This window comes from Copadichromis virginalis, linkage group LG6, assembly GCF_057382275.1.
Source record: "Copadichromis virginalis isolate Kocher_CV1m ecotype Utaka linkage group LG6, C_Virginalis_male_GT1.1, whole genome shotgun sequence".
Taxonomy (NCBI): Eukaryota; Metazoa; Chordata; class Actinopteri; order Cichliformes; family Cichlidae; genus Copadichromis; species Copadichromis virginalis.
Window position 1 is genome coordinate 21,763,427 of NC_140623.1, and position 6,551 is coordinate 21,769,977.

Here is a 6,551-nt window from a genome sequence, read left to right on the forward strand (position 1 = left end):
GCAACAAAAGCAGCGACAGAAGCGGCGCAAAACCGCCCTTGGTGCTGCATTACAACCGCACCAAGGGAGGCGTCGACAACCTGGACAAGGTCGTGAGCACGTACAGCTGCAGGAGAAAGACCCGCAGGTGGCCCGTGGCCCTTTTCCACAACATGGTCGACGTGGCGGCCTACAACGCGTTCGTGTTGTGGAGGGAAATTCACCCCGACTGGATGCCGGGCAAGCTCAACAGACGACGGCTCTTCCTCGAGCGACTGGGCAAAGCGCTCGCGCGCCCCATGCTCGAAGCCAGGGCTTTAGCGCGAGGAGGAGGAGGCAGCAGAGTCGCGGCCTGAGGCGCTACCGCCGAGGCAGCCTCTAACGCTACGCCACGCGACTCCTCTCCGGTCAAGAGGCGAAGGTGCCGTGTGTGTCCCAGGAGCAAAGACGTCAAGACCAAGATCCTGTGCCGCGAGTGCCGAGTGCACGTGTGTACAAACTGCGCCGTCACGTACTGTCCCAACTGCACCGCTTCTTCCGCACCGCCGCTCCCCAGACGCCACCGACGCCGTGATAACACAAGCGCCCCACGGTGGTCCTAGCGACCCCCCCCCCCCCCCTATCATCATCATCACCGTAACACACATATTCCCCGAGGGGGTCCTAGCGACCCCCACCCTATCATCATCATCATCATCATCATCATAACACATATATGCCCCGAGGGGGTCCTAGCGACCCCCACCCTATCATTATCATCATCATCATCATCATAACACATATATGCCCCGAGGGGGTCCTAGCGACCCCCACCCTATCATCATCATCATCATCATCATCATAACACATATATGCCCCGAGGGGGTCCTAGCGACCCCCACCCTATCATCATCATCATCATCATCATCATAATAACACATATATGCCCCGGGGGGGTCCTAGCGACCCCCACCCTAATCACCATAACACACATATGCCCCGAGGGGGTCCTAGCGACCCCCACCCTATCATCATCATCATCATCATCATCATCATCAATACCATCCTAATAACAACACACACACACACACACACACACCCCCCTCGGGGGGTCACCACGACCCACGCCCCGAGAACAGGCGGGCACACAAGGGTTAAAGGAACATATACAAACAACAGTTAGTTTTGTATGTGACTCATACCTGGTCAATCTCACATCACTGTGTTGCAGCAAAAAGATTAATCAGGTGTGTCCCTGATTGTTGCCTAATTGTATTTACCCTTGTTAAGATGAGACGTTTTTCTAAGAATTACAGTTTCCCAACAGTTACGCAAATGAGATTAAATCATCTCTTGCAACTGTGTATAAAAAGCTCTGCTGTCAGTACAGCATTACCACAATCATCCACATCTCTGAGACAGTCTGCTGAAGTTGTGAAGACCTGACGGTAACATTTCTCATCAATCTCTTATTGCTTCTCTGTTTTCAGTATAATGTTGGTTGAATGGTGATTTTGCAGATGGTTTTCACCACATCTCATCTGAAATATTGTTAACAGGTGAAATCACTGAAACCATGATCAAGGTTGTGTTTCTGCTTGGATGCCTGCTGAGCCTTGCTCTGGCAAATCCTGTAAGTGTAACATGACTGTAGAATGATATATCTTGCACTGTGCGTGTAACTGTGTAACCAGAGACTGTATAAAACTGTTTGTTTTTAAACAGAATGACTCAGCACACGAGCGCGATGCACGTTCTTCATCTAGGGAGGGGGTGAGTCTCATGTTTGTCTTTCTAGGTTTGAACATTAGACACACTTGACTCTCTGATATTTACACATCTCTAAGAAGTTATTCACCAGAGAATGCATTATCACATGTGATAATATATATTACTGATTCTCTTGCAGACTACTGGGCCTTCCCTAAATCGTCTTACCCTGCTCCTACCTTTTCTACTGAATCCAGCACTTCTGCAGAATTCAACGCTCCTTGCTTTGCTTCTTGCTGCTATACGATAAGCTGCTCTTTAACCAACAGCTATTACTGCCACAAAGGAGGAATTGAAAACGAACAAACAATGAATAAAAACCTATGTTAAATTGCACTGGGATTTTTTTATTTATTTACACGATTATTGAAAATCCCCGCTTATTTCTGAGTGACTCTGTTTTAAAAAAAGTTAAAAAAAAACAAAACAAGAACAGATTATTCTAGTCAATATAAACGACATCTCCTTGTTCATGCAGTTTCTCCCAAATCATTTTGTCTGATCATTACCCAATAACACGAAGAAGACCGACCTGGAGCCAAGTGTCGTTCCACCCACTTGACCTCCGTCAGACTCTCAGCCAGGTTCCCCATAGCACTCCTTTTATTGTGGTTACATGAATATGCATAGGTTCATTAACATATGACGTTTCATACACACAAAGAGTACCGTGCGTTGTGTGTGTGTGCCAGGAGTCTAGTGGTCCATCTAAACAAAAGGCTCTTACACTCAAACAGATATACGTGTGTTTGCTATACCATATATCAGCAAGAGAAGATACGACCTCTCCTAGGAGGTGTGTGATCTATGCCAGAACACTAGGGGTGCAAAGGTATTCGTATCGATATTGAACCGTTCGATACAGTGCTTTCGGTTCGGTACACATATGTATCGAACAATACAACATTTGTAATTTATTTTATCAACTTTCCTTCTGACGATGCTGTCTGTGTTGAGCGCTCAGTGAATCTGCGTTCGACTACTCCGCCTAGGCTGCACTGTCGAGCGCAGATCCACTGAGCGCTCAACACAGACAGCATCGTCAGAAGGAAGAGCGCAGGGCAAGCTAGCAAGACAGAAGTTAAGCTCTCCTTGCAACATGGCAAATTGAACCTCCCCCACCCTCATTCAGATCTGGCGTTTGGAATTATTTTGGTTTTCATGTGACGTATGACCCTGAAGGTAAGCGAGTCATGGACTAAAGTAAAACAGTATGTTGGATATGGCATGCAATGCTCAATTACATGGGTGGGAACTAGTGTGTTAGCGCAGTTAGCTTGTTAAGTGTTGGCCGTCTAGCCCCATGCACGGGGCGATCGGCGGTAGCTCGTTAACGGAGATTTGCCGTGTTGTGGCGTTAAGGTCATTTCAACAAGATTAACCTGAAAGCACTAGTGGGAACACAACGAATATGACTGCACATTTACGCCGACATCATCCTAGTGCAAAGACAAAAACAACAAGCATGCTACTAAATTTAGCCGAGTCATTTAGACAGCTGTTAGCACATGATTCTCCTTATGCTGCTGAGAATATAGCCCAGAAGAAGCGGATAGTATAGTTTTTATTTTGGAAAGAGCCATTTCTCTGTAATAAACTCTCTTTTCCAAAGATGAGTGATTCCTCAATCAGATACAGGGCTTGCAATATCGCTAGCCCGACGTCCCGGGGCTAGCGATTTTTTCAGTCGGGCTAGCAAAATCTATCTCTTCCCTGCCCGTCAGGCTATTGTAGGAAGGAAAAATATATGTCAGTGCTTTTGCATTCTTTCAGAAATGTAGCTGGGTAATTATGTCATTGGCATCGGTGAGCCACTGTCAATATGTGACATATTGAAATCGCGTTTGAATTTGCGCTTGTTTTTTTGCTTTCACTTTGCAATCGTGCGAACTGTGTATAGAGAGCGACAGCACTGATCTGTGAGTGATGATAATTTGTGCACCAATTCCTCTGACATCGTCTTATTAATCGTTAGCTTACTATGCAAACATGACAAGTGAAATCTCCCGCAGCTTAAACATGTGAGAGGTTGATCGTGCAGAGAATCGCTGAGCTTATGTGAGTGCGTGTGTAAAAGCAGCAGGATTTATATTTTAGTTCTGCTGAGCCAAATAAGACAGGTCAGGGTGAAGAAGTGACAGCCAAAGAAAAGCTTACCACAAAACGGAAAAGTTATGACAAATCAGACTATAAGGCAAAAAGAAAGTGCAGCTTTATGGTTTCATGGACAAAATAATTTCTGTGGCTGCAATATGACGAGCTAAATAACCAGGGGTGCACATAAGTGGTCCGCAGGTGCGCATTCGCTGTCAAAATAAAAAACACACAAGGGTTAGGGTTAAATTTAAGAACTGTACTTTTGAGTTAAAATATATATTTATAATTTTAATAAATGACAAATTAAAAAGGCATGAACGTTTTTTTTGTATCGAAAAAATATCGAACCGTGACACCAAAGTATCGAACCGAACCGAACCGTGAATTTTGTGTATCGTTGCACCCCTACAGAACACTGTAGAGGAATGAACACACCCCCCTCTTCATGCTACACAGTTGTTACAGACCTCCTAGGATGACACATTCTTTCAACAAATGATTATATACTTCTAAGCATATGAGTAAATATTTCTAAGCATAAATGATAATGAACAATACAAATCTAACAGTGCACCTTAAAGCTGATACAGTGGTCCCTCATTTATCGTGGGAGTTACGTTCTAAAAAATAACCTACGATAGCTGAAATCGCTGAAGTAGCCAACTGTATTCTCTCTTTTTTTTTTTTACAATTATTATAGATGTTTTAAGGCTGTAAAACCCTTCACTACACACTATACACTTTTCTCAGACAAGCATGAACATCTTTACGCTTTTCTCTCTTGTTTAAACACTCAAAGTTCAAATCTTTGTAGAAAAACAAGTCTAGTATTCCAGAATGAAATCAAGGCTAAAAAACTGTTTTCAGGTCTAGAACATGGGAACAGAGCAGCTGCAAGAGAATTCAACATTAATGCATCAATGGTACAGAAGTAGAGGAAGCAAGAAGAATGAGTTGTGTAAAGTTTGACTTTTCGGACTGTTTTGTTTCGCTTAATGCGCCTTATAATCTGAAAAATATGGTAATTTCTACTTTCCGTTAGCATGTCCAGAAGTCCAACTTTTTGTGCGATTGTTAGCAGCCTCCTCTGCCTTTTGGGTGCTACCGCAGGTGCCTTTGACGGTGCAAAACAATTCGTCAACATTGTTGTGTTTGTTGGGGAGAAAACTTACAAACATGCAGTACAGCACTTCAGAGTCACACTGCTAGCGATCGAAGATTTTTGTAAATTTGACAAGCTGAACGCATTCTGTACTGTACAGGAAACCCGGCACAAGATTGGACGCAGAACACAATGCGCTGTGCAAACAAAAACTAAAACAAACTATGCAAAATTCTACCAAAAAACATTTGCGAAACAGCGAGGCCGTGAAAGGTGAACCACATTATAGCAAGGGACCGCTGTAACTCGTATGCTGCAGAAGAAATTGCACCTTACTAATTTAGAAGATCATCGTTTAGCCTGGAAAGCCAGTTTGCATCTGTATAAAAAAAGGCTATATAATAATACTAGAGAACATCTTACTATTCATCACTGATTGATGGAAATAAGAACAACCATAGGTTTCTCTATAACACTCTAGCCAGACTGAGAAAACCCGGGGCTCTGTTGAGCCAACAGTCGTTTAACGTCAACTAGTGATGACTTTGTGAATTTCTTCACGTGTAAAATTGTCAACATTGAAGAAAAAAATTGCCCATAATCATCTCACAGATGTAACATTATGTACAGCTACTTTCAGTAGGAAAAATGACAAAAGCTTTGTCCAAAAACTTGTGTGTCATGGCTGTGTGAAGGCAGGCAGGAAAGGTGGACCAAAAAGCAGGACTCACAGAGGCACAGGTGTACTCAAAACCCTCAGCTTTATTGTGGGAATGCAGACTGAACAAAGAACTAACTAGACTGGAATGCAAACAAACTAGCAGGCAGGCAAACAGAACACACAGGGTGGTATGAGGATGAACAGACGTTAACGATGCCACACTGACACAAAGACACACTGGGCTTAAACACACTGAAGGAGTCATCAAGGAATTAAAGACACAAGGGGAACAGCTGGGAGGGATAAGACCTAACAAGACAGGGGGAATAAAGCTAGAAACACTGACAAAGACAGGAACATGAACCTTCAAAGTAAAACAGGAAACAAGACACACTTTACAAGGACACGGACTCGACAAAGTAAGACAGACTAGACGCTGAATTAAACCGGCAATAATAACAAAATACAACCCGAACCTTAGTCATAATGCAAAAACATACCAGAATAACTGAAACACAGATTCATAATTCAAAAATAAACCAAAGCATAAGGAACTCAAAATGCTGGGTTGATCCGACCCAGGACCGTGACATTATGGGCCAAACTGTACAATAAAAAGGTGTTTGTGAAAAACCCAAAACAAATTTTGTGTCTGCCTGATTTTCACTGATGAACTTTATTTTGCAGCTACCAAACACAACAGTGAGCAGAAAGACTAAAGAAAAAGTCAAGATTCAGTTTAGAAAAGAGAAAAACTAAAGCAAAACAAGCAACATTATGTGCTTTAAGGTGCCAATTTGAGAGGTATACCAGGGAATCAGGTACTGGTTGAAGCCTTTCTTTTTCAGAAGAGCTACAGTATCCAGAGTTGTACGTAGTGAAGAAGTAGCGTTCAGCTAGCTACACTGCACTGTTGGCACAACAACATTTTTAATCTTAGTTTAAGACAGAGTCACTCAAAAA

At 43.1% G+C, this 6,551-nt stretch overlaps 1 long non-coding RNA gene across 1 annotated transcript; it reads left to right on the forward strand.

The window, feature by feature from the left end:
• The first annotated feature begins 1,298 nt into the window (after positions 1–1,298).
• LOC146707753 (uncharacterized) lies at positions 1,299–2,043 on the forward strand. Its single transcript, XR_014921087.1, has 4 exons — positions 1,299–1,406; positions 1,518–1,591; positions 1,684–1,731; positions 1,868–2,043. It is a non-coding gene; the product is annotated as an uncharacterized LOC146707753 (long non-coding RNA).
• The last annotated feature ends 4,508 nt before the right edge of the window (positions 2,044–6,551 follow it).